This window comes from Argopecten irradians, chromosome 14 (genome assembly GCF_041381155.1).
Source record: "Argopecten irradians isolate NY chromosome 14, Ai_NY, whole genome shotgun sequence".
NCBI lineage: Eukaryota > Metazoa > Mollusca > Bivalvia > Pectinida > Pectinidae > Argopecten > Argopecten irradians.
The window spans coordinates 9338323-9360272 of record NC_091147.1 but is presented as its reverse complement, the minus strand read 5'-3'; the positions used below and the strand labels follow the sequence as shown (position 1 = coordinate 9360272).

The following is a 21950-nucleotide window of genomic DNA, read 5'->3' as shown; positions in this document are numbered from 1 at the left end:
AATCAAATTTATCATAATTTTTAAAAATATTATGATATTTACATTTGAACAACCTAAAATGTCCACGGCTTGCCTAAGGTGTTTTTTAAAAGGCTATTATGTGATCTAGACAAGATCTTCTTTGCAACTTTTATGAAATTTGTTTAAATAATATGAAAAGTGATTCGATATATATATCTCTATATATTACCGTACAGCCGCATATTTTTGAGGGATGATATAGTCTTTGAACTGGGTCGCGAAATTTCAATCCGTTAAATATCAAAACCCGTAGATTTTTTTTTAATTTGATTATATAATATAGATACAATTTAAGATCAATTGAGAAATCTCGAAAATGTTTGCCTGCAAAATTACAATATAAAATTTAAGACAAATCGTGAAATTTTGATTAGCTAATTTCTTTTTTTTATTTCAGGTCAAAATCGCGAAAAGTTTTGCCTCCAAAATCCACCAGCTATACGATATTTAGTTCTATTATAATCGTATTCATCTAAAGATAATAATTCAATAAAGTCATTCATATATCTGATTGAATGAGAAGATCAAGTAATGACCACAATTAAAGCTCACCTGTACCAATGGCTTCCCTACAAGAGGTCACACGACCTATATACCATAGTAACTCTCCACACGTGTCCGTGTAACTGAACCAGGATACCAAGTTTCGCGCCCTATTTATATCTCAAAGTGACAACAATAATTACGTATCGAGATGAATTACTCCTCCCCCGGTACACCAAACCTATAAATTAATCATGAACAGACATCTTTCCTTCAGAATCGTAAATGCACTTTAAACTATATTCGGTCTATTTTTGACGTTTTGAATGCATTCTTATATATTTAACAAAGCATGACAACATGCGTTTTTTTTCTATTACATGCTTTTTTCCTGTGAAACTTTTTTATTTCCCCTGCTAGAAAAGGTAGATTAAACATTATTGTATGATATAACAATAACATTTTCTTTTATCATTCCGTCTGTAGACCTTTAAACAAATGCTCACACGTAGACAATAAACCATCACAATGTCATTGTTCGGTCTGACCTACATTACATCACGAAGAATGCCATTCAGGTAAAATCCTATGTTAAATGTACCGATATGATAACACTCCAACGTTATTTGTCACGTACAAATTGTCAATATCATATAAATTAATACAGATAAGAAAATCTTAAACCAATGTTATAGTTAGTACAATATATAATATGTCTAATCACAGTTACCTATTTCCTTGTATGGATATTTTGGAAGGAATGAAACACTGAATATTCCCGTAATAATTTATATGTTAGCAATTCGAGAGTATGCCTATAATTTGCATGTTTTTGTTTGTTTATTTGTTTTTGTTTGGGTTTTTTTGTTTTTTGTTTTTTGGGTTTTTGTTTTGTTTTGTTTTTTTGTTTTTTTGTTATTTAGGTGGGTTTTTTTGTGTTTTTTTTTTATTATTTGCTTGGATTATTTATTTATTTTTTGGTTAACTGACTTATTGATGTTTATAACTTAATTAGCCTTGGTAGATGATGCATGGATATGAAAGAAACACTACTCGGTCCAGAACATATGGTTTGAATAAAAAAGAATGTCGCTGTTTTTCCCATGATTCATTATTACGGCTAAGCGATTCTGAGTTATATTTTAGTTAGGTTAATCATTACTTAAGTGTTTGATTTCTCTGGCTTTTTCATGTATTTTTCATACACGATACCACCATTGTAAACAAGATATATATACGTAAAAACTACTTCTGAATTAGGTCGACGTAACTTTTAAAACAACAAAATGAGACAGTGTTTGTGTACTAGAACAATACACACATATTTCAAGCTTGCTCAGCCGTCTGTAACCGCAACCAATTAATTAACATTATTTTTTTCTTTTGCTTTAGCATGCGTGAACGAAAGGTATTCCATTGAATCTAGATATTGGAGACGACCTATATGTTGACCTCTAACTGAATTTGCTCCAGTAAACATCAGGCACACACATATATAATTTGTCATACTCGCCTTCTTGGCAATCATGTTACCTACCAAGCACAGTTTGCATTCATATAATATATAATCCGCAGCTGCTTATTATGACGTCATTGTAACTATGACGTCACAATTGTGGTACCAGCGATCACAGAAAATGGCTGTTCAAATGGCTGTTCCATCCTTGAAGATAATGAAAGATTTATTCATTAGAAATGCAGAATCCTTTGATATTTCGTCATAAAATTGTAACCAAATGTAAATGTAAGCATTGAACGTCTTTCAGTTGGCATTCATGTCCCAAATGAATGCCAACTGGCACATAGGCAAATTCAACATGAAGCGCTTCATGGAATATGCCTGTGTCCAGTTGACATTCATATGGGCTGTTAATGCCAACTGAAAGACGTTCAATGCTTAAATATTATCACTGTTTCAATAACTTATATGAAACAATCAAACAAAGACGTTGCTAGAAAATGGTAAATGCTTTAAGCTATGTATATTTATGAGCTATACTGGTGTAGATTGTTCAGCGGTATGCTTGATGGGTGCTGAAAGGTCTTGTAAGACTAATTTTTCAGGAGGATTAGTAGAATATTTCCCTACCTAGAGGGTGTGACAACGAAATCACAACCCGCGAGATAATTCTTGAAAGTTGAATACTCAGGAATTGCCCCGAGGGTTGTGATTTCGTTATCATATCCTCATAGGTGGAGAATTATTTTTTTTCTCTCATACACAAAAGAAAAAGTAGAGATAATATCCCAAAAGAAGCATTTTCACGCCGACATGAACATGGTTCCTTCGTCTGCATGTCAATATTGATGACGTCGTCGACAATGCAAGCCACGGACACACCGCAAGTCATGACGTAACATATTTGTCTTCAGCGTTAGCGCGCGCCATCTGTCATACCCTAGTGGTTGACAGAGAAATCTCTCACTGCTAAAATCACAGACAAATCAGTGAATGGTGGGAGAATAGGATATCACTCTCTACTTGATAGACCAATGCGTATTTTTCTCCAATTCTAAAATCGAAAAAAAACCAGTTATTTATCCTTATGTAATTGAGATTACACAGCGAGTGACTGTTGGATATGGAATTTATTTCACACGACTTATTACATATGGAATTTATTTCCCACGATCTATTACATATGGAATTTATTTCCCACGACTCATTACATATGGAAATTATTTCCCACGACTTATTACATATGGAATTTATTTCCCACGATCTATTACATATGGAATTTATTTCCCACGATCTATTACATATGGAATTTATTTCCCACGACTTATTACATATGGAATTTATTTCCCACGACTCATTACATATGGAAATTATTTCCCACGACTTATTACATATGGAATTTACTTTCCACGACTTATTACATATGGAATTTATTTCCCACGATCTATTACATATGGAATTTATTTCCCGCGATTATTACATATGGAATTTATTTCACACGATTTATTACATATGGAATTTATTTCACACGATTTATTACATATGGAATTTACTTCCCACGACTTATTACATATGGAATTTACTTTCCCCGACTTATTACATATGGAATTTATTTCACACGACTTATTACATATGGAATTTATTTCACACGACTTATTACATATGGAATTTACTTTCCACGACTCATTACATATGGAATTTATTTCACACGACTTATTACATATGGAATTTATTTCCCACGACTTATTACATATGGAATTTATTTCCCACGACTTATTACATATGGAATTTATTTCCCACGACTTATTACATATGAAATTTATTTCACACGACTTATTACATATCGAATTTATTTCACACGACTTATTACATATGGAATTTACTTTCCACGACTGTTACATATGGAATTTATTTCCCACGACTTATTACATATGGAATTTATTTCCCACGATCTATTACATATGGAATTTATTTCCCACGACTTATTACATATGGAAATTATTTCCCACGACTCATTACATATGGAATTTACTTCCCACGACTTATTACATATGGAATTTATTTCCCACGATCTATTACATATGGAATTTATTTCCCACGACTTATTACATATGGAATTTATTTCCCACGACTCATTACATATGGAATTTATTTCCCACGACTTATTACATATGGAATTTATTTCCCACGACTTATTACATATGGAATTTACTTCCCACGACTTATTACATATGGAATTTATTTCCCACGACTTATTACATATGGAATTTATTTCCCACGACTTATTACATATGGAATTTACTTTCCACGACTTATTACATATGGAATTTACTTCCCACGACTTATTACATATGGAATTTATTTCCCACGACTTATTACATATGGAATTTATTTCCCACGATTTATTACATATGGAATTTATTTCCCACGACTTATTACATATGGAATTTATTTCCCACGACTTATTACATATGGAAATTATTTCCCACGACTCATTACATATGGAATTTATTTCCCACGACTTATTACATATGGAATTTACTTCCCACGACTTATTACATATGGAATTTATTTCCCACGACTTATTACATATGGAATTTATTTCCCACGACTTATTACATATGGAATTTATTTCACACGATTTATTACATATGGAATTTATTTCCCATGACTTATTACATATGGAATTTATTTCCCATGACTTATTACGAGTTATTGTTTAAAAGTAACTATTGTGAAATAAATTCCACATCCAATTCTTCGAGTCGTTTTACGTATTTCTACCATGATAACATCTGTAGCGGACTGGGTCGATCATCTGTGACCAGGTAGCTCAGCGGTAGAGCATTCGGTTAGTGTTTGGAGTGTCCCGGGCTCGAATCCCGCTACATTTTGTCCTTTCTTGTTACGTGTTTGATGACACATGCAAGTAATTGATATCTTCGTAGGCAAAAACAAAATCATTAATTTAAAAAAATCATGATTGCATAAAAACCATATTGGTAACAAATGATGTATTCACATTTGATGAACGTCTTTTTATATATATATCGATAGTTACTGGAACAATAAACTACTCTTAATTGAACTATATAATACTTCATTATATGCAGTCAAGTTTACGGTGAAGGGTCCTCTATTTACCGCTAAATAATTATTAAACGTGATTTAAATCTACAACTGGCCTCGTATGACAAGACGTAACACTGATCAAGGCTAATTATGAGTTCAGAGTTGGTGGGAAAGCGTGGTGCACCGTCATACATCCGGTTTAGACAGCGATTTGTTCTGCAAGCAGCGATCGGGATTGCAGTATCATGCTATAATGACATAATTCATCATTCAATGATTGATGACGTTTTAACAATTTGTGACGTGACAGTGAGAAAAAGAATAGTTCGGGTCAAAGTTTATAATCTCGATCAAACAAAAGAACGGAAGATCATATTCTACTAGTCCAACATCCGGCACCTTTATAAAATGACATGAGATTGGAATAACACGACGCTATTATCGTGCAACACACTTAGAGGACGAGGTTTACTCGCAACAACCACGTGATTGACACGAAAGTAGGCGGAGTTTGATAAGAAAACCGCGGTATCATTTTTTTTTAAATTACACCAGTTTTACATACAAAAATGAACTGATAAATTTACATTCTTGCTTTGGCCAATTTTTAACTCGGAGAATTGGAGGAAATGAAACCTATACAAAAGACTGGCTACTAGTCTCTAGAATATTAAACAAATCACTAAAAATTGGCTTGATTATTTTTGTCTCTACTACATGCCTGATTCCTAAGTTTTAAACTAGGGGGAGATAATCTAGAAAAGAACTCTGCTGAGAAAGTCTTATCAGCAACTTAGGGTCTGGTGGCCAGTTTAACTTGGAGAATGAAACCTATACAAAAACAGTCTCTGTTTTAAGAGAGAGGAAATTTTGGCGATGAAAAGCGATGCTGTCTGTTTCTTTAGAAGTATGTGCCTAAAATGACCCGAGAAAGAATAAATGGTTGGTTAATATGCACATTGATTTGGACCCACCAAGAAAAAATAAATAAAATTTTGATTGGGACGCTTTATCATGGAAATTGGATGACATGATAGCAGTGATTCAGTGTCATTTTTGTGATGAATGCAACAGACTGGAAATACATCTTGTAAAAATGAGATTGCCTTCGGTCTCTTCATTGAGACGTCCGATACCACATTGAAGACAATAATAAGTAACAATCATATTAGAGTTATTTCCCTTAATATAATCAAACTGTAATGGACATCGGCTGATCATTGATGGCCAGGTAGCTTAATTGGTTGAGCAGCTAATGCTCAGGGGGTTTCGTGTTCGAGTCCCGGCTAGGCCTATTCCACTCCTACTAAGGATGTTTGTATCTTGTACGACTGTCTTGTTATGTATTTGGACAACAGTTTGAAATTTAACAATTGTACATTCAACAATGCTTCGTTTGATGCAAGAATATTCATAACACACTTGTGCCAATATCCAATATAGCGACTAGTCTGAAACAGGAGAATAACCTGAAAGCCAACAACAAACCATATCAACAGCGTAAATCGATTAAATTTGATAAAATACAACACACATTTTCTGTTTCACATGAAGACGGATTATACCGGTTAGATTAATAGTAAACCATTCAAAGAGAGACAACTCAAATCTCACTAAATAACTAAACGATTTTCTCTGATTTTTAATGACCATTTTTTAAATCCATTTTACCTGTACAAAACGGCTTTTAATTTTTAAAATGGGAATGTAAAACAAGATCGATAATTTTGTAGAGTCCTAAAAATTATTAACTTACTGTTAATACTACATTTATCATCACCTTCTGAACGATTTGATTAAAATAAATAAAATGTTTATTTTCATAACGCGGGTCGTATTATGTTTCCCGCCGTCGTCCTAAATACCGCGCGGTAGTTGACTATTACTGCGCCAGACGGCAAAACAGCGAATTGACTCTCCACTGTTTTCATATATTACACAGGAAATCTTGCATATGTTTGGTGTCGTAACCTTATTTTAGATCATCGGTATGCATTTTCTGATGTTATTAATGTTTTTTAAGAAACCTTTATATTTTGCTCCGGAAAGGTAATGGGCCTTTAAATCCATTTTACCTGTACAAAATGGGTCAAAATCAATGCCACATTTTACGACGTGATTTAGCATTGCTAACTGGGGAAAATGATCATATAATAGTAAAGAATGTCTGATTCCATCCGCGATACTCCGAAATCTGAACCAATCACAAACCAGCAAAAATTTCCTTTGACGACTACAGAGAGTACGGTGGCTGATTTGTGCCATTTCGTCTTTTCGTCTTTTCGTCTTTTCGCCCCGAAAAGACGGAAATTAAAAAACCTTAAATTTCGTCTTTTCGTCCCGAAAAGACGAAATTTAACAAATTTAAATTTCGTCTTTTCGCGGCGAAAAGACGAAAACTCAAACACGAAAAGACTAAAGTGATACACGCTAATTAGCGACTTTAATTTTCGTCTCAGAGTTTTCGCCTTCAAAAATCTCGTCTTTTCGCCTTCAAAAATCTCGTCTTTTCGTCTTTTCGTCTTTTCGCCCCGAAAAGACGAAAATTAACAACCTTAATTTTCGTCTTTTCGTCTTTTCGTCTTTTCGCCCCGAAAAGACGAAAATTAACAAACCTAATTTTCGTCTTAAAATTAACAAACCTTAATTTTCGTCTTTTCGTCTTCCGGTCCGGTGTGGAAGTCCTTTTGAAATCTTTTTATCTTAATATTGACTTAATTGTTTAATATGAAAGCATCAAAGTAGTTAATGATAACAATCGATTTATTAAATTGATAGTATTACAAGTATCTTCATCAATAACTAAGATTAGAAGTTTTAAAACATAAGTCAACATGTATGTTTACAGCAGTTACGTAGATTTCTCACACGTGGCATATGCCACGTGCCACTAACAGATTCATCATTCCGCAAATCTTTTAGCGTGATTGATACATTTTCTAAAATTCATTAATATCTTATTTTTTGTGTTCTAATCGCCCTATTTAGCAATTACGCTTATCAAAACATTGCCGTGTATATGTTAGGACATAATGAACTTAAGATGCTAAACATAGTACTTACAGGAGTTGCCTCCCCTACACAACTTGAAAAAAAAGTTGTCGGCTGGTAATATTTGAAAGCGTTTGAACCACGGATCAACTTGTTAACAAAATATTTTTATGAAAGACAACTCGTGAAGACTTTGAGTTTAAAAGAAGGATTTGAACCAAGAAATTGCTCAAATACAGTAAATTATAACAGTCAATCAGTAGGTATAATGTACTGTATATCATTTGAAAAGACATTTTGACCACATACATGACATGGTCTTCATCATAATTGTACATTAGAAATTACATTATAATCTCCGTCGTATATGAAAGATGACAAAGTATATCTGTGATTTGTAATTTTTCGGAGCGAAAAGACGAAAATAAAGGTTTGTTAATTTTCGTCTTTTTGGAGCGAAAAGACGAAAATACGAAATTTAAGGTTTGTTAATTTTCGTCTTTTCGCCAGGAAAGACGAAAAGACGAGATTTTAGGAGGCGAAAAGACGAAAATTAAAGGCGGTAATTAGCGTGCTTCACTTTCGTCTTTTCGTGTTTGACTTTTCGTCTTTTCGACTTTTCGGGGCGAAAAGACGAAATTTAAATTTGTTAATTTTCGTCTTTTCGAAGCGAAAAGACGAAAAGACGAGAATTAAGGTATTTAATTTTCGTCTTTTCGGGGCGAAAAGACGAAATGGCATAAATCAGCCACCAAAAGAGAGAGCGACGCCCAACTTCAAAGCCACACAGTCAACCACAGTGTACCGTTATACGGCTCTTTTGTGTACATCAAAGGACTGAATTACCTGTTCTGTTTTGTTGCCTCGTTTTTACTATGTGATAGTCCAGGGTGTAGAGATCGTAAGTGATCACAACCCCTGGAGTATCGAGGATGGGCTGATTCTTTTTCATGGTTTTAACGTAAACATACTTACTATGGCGTCTGATAACGTCAGTAGATCATGGTATGGATATCAGGAGAGAAATGTCCTAATAAGGCGCGAACATTGTGTAGGCATTTTATTTCAATGTTGATGACGACGTTCACTCTAAGGTATTTATGCAACAATGAAGTGATTTTATTTTGTAGGGGTCCGAAGTTTTGTTTGAGAGGTAGTGCCACTTGATATTTATTGTTATTATTGTAATCCTCGATATTCCAGTGGTTACTATCACTGTCGTCATGTTAACCCCTTGAATATACCATAGCGGTTCTATGTTCTTTGATGTACATAAAATCGAATAACGGTACACTGTATAGCTTTGAAGTTGACCGTCACTCTCTCGAAACTTCAATTCCAATATGAAATATTCCAGAATATGACGTCAGTGATAGATAGTCCTTTGGAATATCGAGGATGTATCATTTTGTGCTCGTGTTACTATAAAGATTCATATTTTAAGTGTTTTGTATTACCATTAACTTAGATCTAGATTTGTTTAATATTGCCATCAGCGAATCATAATTGTTCACTTGACTTAAATGCATTAAAAATCATTCATATTTCATCATATAATAACCTTTTGAAGGAATCAGTACTTTACAATTAAGAATATATTTCAAATATATTTCAGATGTGCAACAAAAATGTCGCATCGAATGAAACAAATGTCTCTTCTATGCGTTTTTGTAGTTGCAGTACCTGATGAGAATCGTTTGGTTTATTTTGTTGAAAGGCGTATCATCATATAATATTTAAATTTTTGGTAGGGTGCTCCTTCATAAACTTGATTGTACGATTTCACTCATTGGAACATGTAGGAGAAGCCACTCGTTAGGATCTCCGATCCGACTTGTAGATACCACAAGGAGGAAAACATTATTCCATCTTTGCATATTACAGAGTTAGCTTCCTTGTGGGTAGGTATCGATTGTTACGTCATTATTTTGTGAACGCAATTCACGTCGTTTTCTCCGAAACGTATGAAGTTACGCTCGCAAACACATGACGTCACAATCAATACCTACCCGCAAGGGCAGATATCTCTGTAATAGAGAGCGCGAGTTCGGCCCGTTCGCGAAGCGAACTCTTGTGATAGAGGTGTCTCCCTAACGTTATTCTATGTAAATCATCCAATATATGTAGAGTTGGAAAACTTTCTCAAAAACCGGAAACAGGAAGTCAACACAAGATCCAGCATCGCGCAAGACAGTATCTAAAGTCACACTCTCGCGTGATTACAAAATCACACTCTCGCGTGATTACAAACAAGTAACGCTTGGAAAAATACAAAATGAAAACATTGGTGAAAGATAAACCTTCCAATTTATTCTTACCTGAATCTAACAATTACATTTTGTCCTGAATCTTAACTTAAAAGCCGTTTTACGTGAGCAGTTGCTTCGGAATTTTCCGCCTGGCAACGGAGAATGACGTTGAGATATAATTTGTAGCCGCAGTCACGTATTTTTGCAGAAAGTGAAAGTAGAAGTATCCTATGTTCATTATTGTTTTTCTTGTGATAAACTCAATGCCAGTAATTAAGCAAAGCTATTATTCTAATAATTAATAATTCTATAAATGGTTTCTAGCAGTACAGTTATTCAGCGCACCCAATAAGCTATAAAAACAAAACACATAATATCGATAAGACTGATGGGTCAGGGGAGAGTACTCTTTCGCCGTTGGAAATCCTTTATTTAGATCTACCTGGCATATTTCTATTTAGTTAAACATTAAAAAAACGAAAGAATGGATTAACTGCTGCGCTCTCAGATAGGCTTTGCCTAAAATTATATTATGGAATAACTGAAATCGGTGAAAATGATGTCTAGATCATAAAACTGGGCAAATGAAATATGTATTTTGTAAGAGCGCAGCTCTCTGCGCGGCCGAAGGCCGCGTAGAGCGAAACTATACTAACCATAACACGTGTGTGAGCATATAGATTCCAATACATTCCAGTACCCCTTGGACTTTGAAATTGTGTCCCGCGGGAAAAGTCTCGCGCCTCCATGTAGGCAGCCATATTTTAATTCTCGTTATCAGCACGACGAGATTTGAAATTTATGTACTAGACTAAATGTTTTATCAGTATACGCTTTAAAATTACTGTAAGTAGTCTAAATTTACACATATACAAGAACAACGCAATAAATGTACTGGTCCAATATATACTGTGTATGTTTTCAAGCGCAGAGCACCGTCAGCAGTGACGTCACAAAACCTGACGCCAAAGATGACGGCACAGATTCGCGCGTATTTTTGATAGCATGGCATGTTGCCAAGTTTTCTCTGCATCTGATAAAAACAAGATTGAAGTATATTGAACTATTTCATTTAGATTATTTTTAATTCTTTCTAACTATTGATAGTATGTGCATGTCAGTGAAATATTTTATTGTTAATCTCGTAGAAAAATATAGACAATATAAAGTTATGATATTATAATCTTTTACATGTAGCTGTAAAAAGTTATGATATTATAATCTTTTACATATAGCTGCGCTCTTCTGAGGCTTTGCCTTAAATTCATATTAATAGCAATTACAACTAAATAAAAGGCTGTCTAGAACTGGTTGTAGGTTTGTGGCTAGGTTAATAGCATAAGTCTCTTTCATGTATGTGGATTTGAAGGATAGAATAACCTTCCCGAGGATCACAAAATGTAGTAATACATGCGGAGGGTTTTACAACGTTTTGTGATTTCAAAAGGTAGACTGTTCCTATCCTTCACATCCACGTGTGGAAGAATATTTTTCTCTCATGCCTCGACGTTAATTACAGTTTAACAATTATGATAGCCCGCCATTTAGAGTAATAAATTTGAAGTAGACCACAACTGCAGATAAATTATCCATACATGAAAAGTTGTTGTTTGCATTCTTTATAGTACAACTAGCCTTGTTTCTGAAAAATAATGTTAAGATTGATAATATAAATAGTAATTTTGTTGACGATGTAATGTCAAGAGGCTGCATTTCATCGTTAGCCATGCAATACAGCTTCGGCCAACTTGAGCGTATTGCATGAGACCAACCAGTATTACATCCGTAGGTATGAGTGAAAGGGTTAGGCGACATGAGTCTATTGCATCGGATAAACCAGTGTTCAACCCGTAGGTTTGAGAGAATTATGCACATTCCTATAGATAAATTCACTTTCAGGGGTCTACAATTTCTTTATCTATATCTCTCTTTAATAAAAAATATACTTATCATCAAAGGCACTTTAACACAATAGCTGCATTAAATTTCACATAATATAACTCTGTTGGTAATCAATACCATTCAATCGCATTTATAACACATGACGTTTATTCATGACACTGGATGCGATAAAAGGGGCGTAACTCATACAAGAATTAATCTACTGAATAGCATTGATGTAAAAAAAAAAGTATTCCAGAAATTTAGTCTTAAAAAACGAACTATGCTCAATTTTAGACCCTGTTTTATATCACTTCATAGGTGTACTTACACATATTTTTTTTCGATAAAAAGGTGTTTATTTATCGGGTCAAACCGTAAGTATTACCGGTAATGTTTACATGACATACGTTACAACCCCTCTGTAGACTTTCTACCCTGAAATGTACAGATTATGGACTAATGGTATAACAACCAACACGATCTACGACTAAACAGTAATGTCTAATGTTAGCCCCGATGCATACATTGGACTTTAACCTTAAAGCAGCATAATCCGTATCTTTCAGGGTCCGTAAATCAACAAAAGAAAATTAGGGTACATATATTATAAAAAGTTATCAACTTTCCCCTAATTACACACCCAAAAAGTCCCGAGTTCAAAAGAAATTAAAGGGCCACTACCTTTCCGAAACGGCTTTTAATTTTTAAAATAGGAATGTAATACGAGATCAATAATTTTGTAGAGTCGCAGAAGTTATTAACTATACGTTTACTAGCACACTTATCATCACCTTCAGAACTGTTTAATTAGATTAAATAAAATGTTAATTTTTATAACGCGGGTCGTTTTATGTTTCCCGCCGTCGTCCTAAATGCCGCGCGGTAGTTGACTATCACTGCGCCAGACGGCAAAACAGCGAAACGAATCTCCACTGTTATCGTACATTAGACAGGAAATCTTGCATATGTTTGGTGTTGTAACCTCATCTTAAGCTATCGATGTATATTTTTCTTTTGTTATTAATGTTTTTAAGAAACCTTTAAATTTTGCTCCGGAAAGGTAGTGGGCCTTTAATGATTAAAAATTCGATATCCAGAGTGTTTGAATATGCATTTTCAATCGTAGACGATCACGTGACTCTCCAGACCAAACGAAATGGCATTGCCCAGTCAAAAGTGTGTCGTTCATGTTACTTCTACGGAAAAAACTTGTTACTTATCATAAACATGTGAATGTTTTGTTATGTGATGGAGCTAAAGAATCCCCCAGATCAATATATATACATTATCGTCGTGTAAAACAATACTTCCATTCGGTCATTTTGAGTGTTTACAATACGGCGATCGGTTGACTATGCTTTGCCTAATTTCCGGGGGCCACCGGAGGGATTTTTGTGGGAACGGTATTTAAACTTCGTATAAAATACGTGTTGCGATACCATACATCGTGCTAGACAAGATAATGAATTGTACAAAAATGTACCAGATATATAAATAATGGTATTGATAAATAATGAAATAGACAAGACACATCGTATTATATAGAGATGAAAATGGTTATCTACATGTAAATCTCTGGTGATATTTTTTAAAAATAAATATCTCAGACGATATTTGACTTGCCTTGGATAACCATATAACTTGTTTTATAAAGGTCCAAATGAAATATAATAATAAATCAAGTAAAATAAGCACGGAGAGCAAACTTGACATAATATGCATTTTCGTTCAGTGTCATATGTACATGTGTATACATGTATTAGTTAAAAAAATCTCCATGTACCGCATAAACGAGTATAAAACTTATACATGTTATTGTATGTATATTTCTGATATTTATGTTGGAAAAGCTCCATGTTCGTTAAAAACATGATGATAAATTTCTGGTGAAACTATAAACATTTGGTTGATTACAGAAAATTAAAAAGAAATAAAAGAAAGAATGGGGTGGAGGTTGCAATAAGGCGGTTTAATGTGTGTTAAAAGTTCTGAATGTCTAACAAGCAATTATGTATATATTTCTGTGTAGATAATGAAGACAGTTCCCTTGATTAAATTTGTGATCTACATGTACATTATAGCTTGCCAATGAACCATATAGCTACCATATAATATGATGTCCAGCCGTGAATTTGCCTCTGAATCCAATGAATCAGAAACATGTATAATGAAAGACCTAGGTGTTTCTTATAAAATTATATTCATGCACAAATAGCACATTCATATACATTGTATAGTGTACATGTAGACATATTGTGCATTGAATTTTAAGTCAATAAAAAAATGACTGGAGTTCAAAATAGCATCCAGTAGTAAATAAGCTGACCATAGCATGTGATTCTCATGTCATCAGAGTAATTACAGTAAAAAAAAATTTTTTATATGTTGTATATAGTCTAACCTGGAGGAAAACCTAACTTTTTTAGTTGTATTTTGTTAGTTTATTTTTATATATTCAAGCAATCATAATTCCTTTAGTGTGATCTTGCTCCAAACACTAAGTGAAGTTGCTAAGAGCTTGTACATGTAGACCTTGATTGACCTGGACTAATTAGAAGTTATTGTCAGTCTATTCCTTTCTAATTCAATCAAAACTTTGCAACTTAAAATAGTCAATAATGAATAATGCAATTTAACAACACGCATCACAGGCTATTGTCTCTACAGATATATAGATATTCTTATATATATGTGCAATCTGTGTATTACACAACAACAAGATTTTTTTTATTACACATAGGGATATATGTATATCTATAGAGCCAAAATCCTGAGATTTGACACTGACGTTTGACCCAAATAACCTTTGATCTAGCTCCAGTCTTGTTTGCTATTTATTTTTCTGTATTTGAACATTTCTAAAATGAACACTACATAATTAAACAACTCAGACAAATGACATATATTATTTTAATTTGTTTATTGTTCATAAATTGGAATTACATCCTTGTCCCATATAAATTATTCAAAAGTTATACATACTAGGTATGTAAACATGCAATAATCATTATTATTCCTTTTTTCATTTGTGTGAAGAAGAAATAAATAATTTGAAAATATCCTGGTGATAATAGTAAAGAATTATGCTAGGTTTGTTCTGTCCTTCCTTCTTGAAAATAATTTCTTTCTGGTTCATAATGGGTACATTACAAAACAGACTTTATTTTTTACTGTCAGTTTTGATCTCAGAGATACATGTACAGTTGTTTTTCCCTTTTATTTTTGGGCGAGCTGCCATCACATCTTGCACTTCTGTCATCTGGTTGAAGGTCCCATACATTCTATAAAGAAAATATGGAGTAAATGTCAGTTATGTACATAGATAAATACTGTATACATGTATGCATGTATATAATCTTTCAGTGTAAGCCTACATGTAAAACAAACTAGTTCCAATTGTTTTCTGTCAAACACAAATTTATAACAATTACACATTTTTTTAAACACGTTTATCAAAATCAAACCTCACTAGATACTAAGTTAGTCATTTCTTGAATTACAGGGGTCTAGGCATTTTCATGTGAAGAATAATGGTACTAATTAGTGCCAGAATTTATGTAGCCTAAATGTATTGGACATAATATATGTATAATACATATTTTAAAAAGTCAATTACTATTCTTTACTTACACCACTTATGATTATTGGTGTGAATTTTATATCATTAAGACCAGCAGATAGGATAACGAGTACGTGACTAAGTGACTGTAAGTCTAAAAAAAATACAATCTTGCATATAGGCCTACGAGCACTGATGAAGTAAGTTTAAAAGTGGCTTCTTTAATACAGTAATATCCATAGCATACAGTAAAAGGATATATATCACTGATATACATAAATACACAAATAGATATCGGAAAAGATAGCACACTCTGACGCTGTAAGCCTGTAACAGTAGCATACACATAACACTGAAGAATGCGATCATCTTTTAAATTAAATAAACGCGTATAATACGACTCTATTAATGCTTCTGTTGTAATCCAAGATTAAATATGTTAAATGTTCCCCAATTTATCAACACTTTTCCTAATTTCTAATCTTTATTTTACTATGGTACCAATTCCAAAAAGCGACCAAACACTTATAGAATATTACTGTTACCCCTTCGGGGCCCCACTCACCTTATAGAGACGAAGAGAAGTCAGTTTATGTGGTTTTGGTAGATCATTCACAAATCATGGTTATTGTCATAGCTCGAATTCGTTTCCATGTAATATTCTCAGCAGCAAGTCACAACGTTTCTTAGTTTAAATAATTTCGTTATTCACTTCGAATCAGCAGTTGATTCTAAGCCGGCGAGCTTTCACTGCAAAGCTCGCTCCATTGCGGTAAACAACTTTTATTTCCGGACATGCGCAAAGTAGCATTTGTAAGCTTTGGAGGCGTTAACTTTTGACTTTCTGTCGGACCGCGCATAAGTCTAAAATAAAATTTTGTATATTTATATCTTTGGACCTCTTAGCTTTCTAGACTTGTAATTTGGGGAAAGTTCATAACTTTTTAGGGCTATTACACCATATCTTGTCATTGTTTGTTTTACGGACCCTGAAAGATACGGATCATGCGGCTTTAAATCAGATAGACAAACAGAACATGTAAGCCTAAAATATTTACAGAACAAATGAAGTAATTTACGATGCATTAAATGAAAGGTTAAATAAGTGTTATTAAAATGCAATTACCTGTCGATTTATATCTTCATCATAAGTAATGCATCTAGAAAAAGACTTCAATTTTTAACTTTTATAAGAACACAATATGTTTTCGCGAAATTCTTCCACGCAGTAGTTGATTATCCTATTTTATCTTGTGAATCTACCAGAGTGTCTGTAAAGCCAGAAAGCAAGTTTTATCATTTAATGTGGTTTGTTTCATCATTGTTCCAGGTATATGTTTGTCGATACATATTTATTTTACCTCGTGTCAGTACTATTAATTTCTGTACTAATCTATTCTCTGTACCTTAGTCTCAGCTTGAGTATCTTGTGATATGTATGCATGATTATACTAGCTATCAATATTGGTGTAGACAGAATGTATGAACATCGTACTATGTATGTTTGTTTGTACATAAGTCATTGCTTCTATGTATGATTGAGCTTGACATGGTTATATCAACTACATACGATGCACATGTATCAATCATCAGGATTTTTTAAAATATTTTTTTTTTAAATTTCTTTTTGTTAAACAATATATCAATTTTACATTAATCACATAATCATGAAATATGAATATAGTTATCTTCCATGCACATCTTTCACTTTGTCATTCTTTCATTCATCAGTATAATAACATTGTTTGAGTTTTTTGATAGAGAGGGAGGAGGGAGAGAAAAAATAAAATAAAGAACAAAGAATTTGGAAGGATAGAAGGGATAATGGGACGAACTAGAAAGGAGAAATTGTGAAGAATAAGAATTAAATGGAGATATATTCTTGTATGAAAAACACTAAAAAAATGTATGTATGACAACAAATAAATATATATTCTATTTTAATAAAAGATATGTGCAACTGTCAGGGATTTGTATGTTGTTCTACTAGCTTTATCCATTTTTTCCAATCTTTAGTAAAATTTTAAACAGTTTTTTCTCCTTGTCCATAAGCTATATGTCTTTGAACATCATAATAATCTTTAATACAGTTTGAAAAAGCCATCACATTTAAAGAACTATGTAAACATCTTTTTTTTTATAAATATAGTGTTTCATTAAAAGAACAATTCCATTATCAATTTTTTGATAAATTATATGCCGCTATGGTTAAGTTTTCCGAAAAGCATAGTTTCTTTATTAATTGCAAATTGTATAAACAGAATATCTAAATGACTTTCAAAATCAGCTAAAAAATTCTGAACTTCAGCATGAGGAATGTTTTGTCGAGTATTGAGTTTCGAGCCATCGTTTTCGATTTATCAATCATAAAGAAGGTTGTTATTCTTGTTACGTGAGATGTGTATCTTCTGAGATGTAGGATAGGTGTGTTAGTGAATAGTCTATCAAAGTTAAATCGCAGCTTGTGTGGTTCATCTAAATATTGTCCTAGGTGTTATAGATGTTAGTATGCCCCTAGGTAGATACAATGTAGATATGTGTTACATTTAGTTGATGTAGTAATATGTTGATCTGTTAATATAATGGAGCAACACAACAAATAATTTGATAGAGAATGCTTTATTTCAATTTTGTTATTCTATCTACTTATTTCAAAGATAAAGTTGAGACATCGACGTCAATAATATACAACACAAATGCCAATAAATAGTAATAAATAACTTTAAATTTACATAGATGACCTTAAATGAGTGTTCATTTCATAGCAGATTTCATCAAACTATACTAAGAAGGTTTTACATCTGAGTAGAGTTTCATGTAATTTTCATATGAAGTGAACACAAAAATGATATTTTTTATCACATGGCTACAACAACCTGAATTTCATGTCAAAGTGAATTGCGAAAATCCAGCACAGGCTAAAATTTTGTCTAGTCCTGGCGTCCTAATATTGTTTCTGACATAACATCACAATTAATTTCCAACCAATTAAATTGTTTCAGGTTATAGTACACTAGTACTATACAGACTGTACGCAACAATATTTATATAGACAAAATCACCGGATAACAGGTGAATTATATTATAAAATTATTGTAACAACACTGTAGATCTGATATATCACTGAAATCACCGGATAACAGGCGGATTATATGATAAAATTAATATCACATCACTGTAGATCTGATATATCACTGAAATCAGTGGATAACAGGCGGATTATATGATAAAATTAATATCACATCACTGTAGATATGATATATCACTGAAATCACTGGATAACAGGCGGATTATATGATGAAATTAATATCACATCACTGTAGATCCGATATATCACTGAAATCACCGGATAACGGGCGGATTATATGATGAAATTAATATCACATCACTGTAGATCCGATATATCACTGAAATCACCGGATAACAGGCGGATTATATGATAAAATTAATATCACATCACTGTAGATCCGATATATCACTGAAATCACCGGATAACAGGCGGATTATATGATGAAATTAATATCACATCACTGTAGATCCGATATATCACTGAAATCACCGGATAACAGGCGGATTATATGATGAAATTAATATCACATCACTGTAGGTCCGATATATCACTGAAATCACTGGATAACAGGCGGATTATATGATAAATTAATATCACATCACTGTAGATCCGATATATCACTGAAATCACTGGATAACAGGCGGATTATATGATAAATTAATATCACATCACTGTAGGTCAGATATATCACTAAAATCACTGGGTAACAGGCGGATTATATGATGAAATTAAAATCACATCAATGTAGATCCGATATATCACTGAAATCACTGGATAACAGGCGGATTATAATATAAAAATTAATATCACATCACTGTAGATCCGATATATCACTGAAATCACCAGATAACCGGCGGATTATATGATGAAATTAATATCACATCACTGTAGATCCGATATATCACTGAAATCACCGGATAACAGGCGGATTATATGATAAAATTAACATCACATCACTGTAGATCTGATATATCACTGAAATCACCCGATAACAGGCGGATTATATGATAAAATTGATTTCACATTACTGTAGATCCGGTGTACCAAACCAAAGATCAATAGTAATGTCATAAGTGAAAGAGACAAGACAGACGTGAAAGTTAATAAATTATTTCAAATCAACCGTGAGGTGAAAATGACAGTATTCCGAATTTGCATATTACAGATTTATCTGCACTTGTTTTAGGCATCGTTTGTTACGCCATGTTTTATGTGCATAACGTCATATTTTTCACAGGAAACGATATAATATTTGCTCACAAAGCAATGACATCATAATCTAAATTTACATGCAAGGGAGATAACTATGTAATCTGCAAATACGGAATAGACGTAAAAATCATACAGAAAATACATATAGAAAATAAATATTGGTAAAGTACTGAAGTAATGACTTGCAATTGTGACACAAATAAAAGGACATAATTTCAATTATTAAAAATAGCCTAATAAGTCAGTATTTAGAAATCATTAAATTTAAAATTAATTTTGGTACATGAATTTCTTACATTTTATGACATTAACGAAGCAAAAAAAATACAGTAATTGTATCGCTAAGTTATGTGGTTACGATCAAGGGAAGGACCACGATGAATTGATTAGTATACGTATTTCCCCATAATTTAGTGTAACATTTTTAATTTCAAAGTATTTTCCCGTTTGGGTAAGGATTTATATCTTACATATTCGCTTATCTCCCCAACTTCCTTATTCTAGATAACAGCTGTAATACAATTCCTGAAATGTCATCAATTTGCGGATAAAAAAAATCATGTACTCTGGCGGAATAGCAATGATCATCCCACCTTTGGCAAAGTACTCGGAATTCCAGTTAAAATCAGTTATATGGCGTCAAGAGAGGTCTTCAGTGGGATAAATTCGTAATATTGTATTATGTTTTACAGTGGGTAAGGGCAATATATTAGATCAATGAAACAAAGCTTCGTAAACTTTTTCATGGACCTAATATACGTGTATTTCTATATCGCCCCTGTAAAACACTATGTGAACAATTATATATGTCAAGAAGAGCGATAAATAGGAAAAAAGGCATATCTAGAACGGCAATATAAAGGACGGCAAGATTCGCCTAAGAAACCCTCCTATACCACCATTTCCTGGCCAAGGTCCTACTACATTTCCTGCTCCAGGTCCCATTCCTCCTCCAATTATATTTCCTGTTCCAGGTAATATTGCTCCTCTAATTATATTTCCTATTCCAGGCCCCATTCCTCCTCCTATCCCATTTCCAATTCCAAGTCTTCCACGAATTGCTGCAGTGATTTGTTCGTCTGTCAGTGGTGTGTCTGGTCCCGTCGGTGCAGGTGCAGGGTGGAGCTGGCGTAGGAGGTGCAGGCGTAGGCGCAGGTGTAGGCGACATGAGAGGCGGCATTGGAGGAGTATTTATGATGGGGACCCTAGTAGCAAATCTGAGACACATGGCAAAATGTCTGTCACATTCGCACTGTGTACGGGCACAGGCGCCGTTACTGGCCTCTGCAAAAGAAAATTGTAAAATGTCAAAGTAGTATTTTAAAACGCTAAAATAAAACGGTTTTTAAAAACAATTCACAGAGCAACAGGGTTTGACTTATCGATATAAATAAATGTGCTAAATATTTTCATAGCTATACTTTGAAATTTAAAAATATCAGCAATCATTGAACGTCCTGAGTATCGGCTAAATATCATTATCACCATATCATTATATCATGGTGGTATTATTACAGAATTAATTTCCTCTTTCTAAACTTTAATTCCTCATATTTGCATTGGAGTGCGTTTAATCTTTTCTTGGACACACGTATTTGTGTTGAAAACTTTAGCAGAAATATTGATTCACTGTCTATAAAACGGTTCAGCGATGTTCATTGATGGTCGAAAGAGTAGCCCATAGGTAGTTAACAAGATTGGGTTCTGTCTCCTAAGTCATATCCTCCTAAATTATACAAGTGATTACAAAGTTATTGCATATCACAGACTTGCCTTAATATTTAATATACAATTTGTCCAAATGATGTAACCATCGTCAGTAATTTTAATATTCGAAGTTAATGATCATTACAGGCTTCAGTCTCAAACATTTCATTGTAGAGCGTGAAAAAAACTCAGCTACTTGTAGGAAATCAGATATAAAGTTGAATGAAGTTGCATTACATCTGG

At 33.3% G+C, this 21950-nt stretch overlaps 2 pseudogenes; one reads left to right on the top strand and one right to left on the bottom strand.

Moving 5' to 3' along the window:
• Positions 1–21950, top strand: part of LOC138308258 (uncharacterized) — a 465904-nt pseudogene that overhangs the window by 86383 nt on the left and 357571 nt on the right.
• The window catches only part of LOC138308015 (uncharacterized), a 28777-nt pseudogene continuing 27670 nt past the window's right edge, over positions 20844–21950 (bottom strand).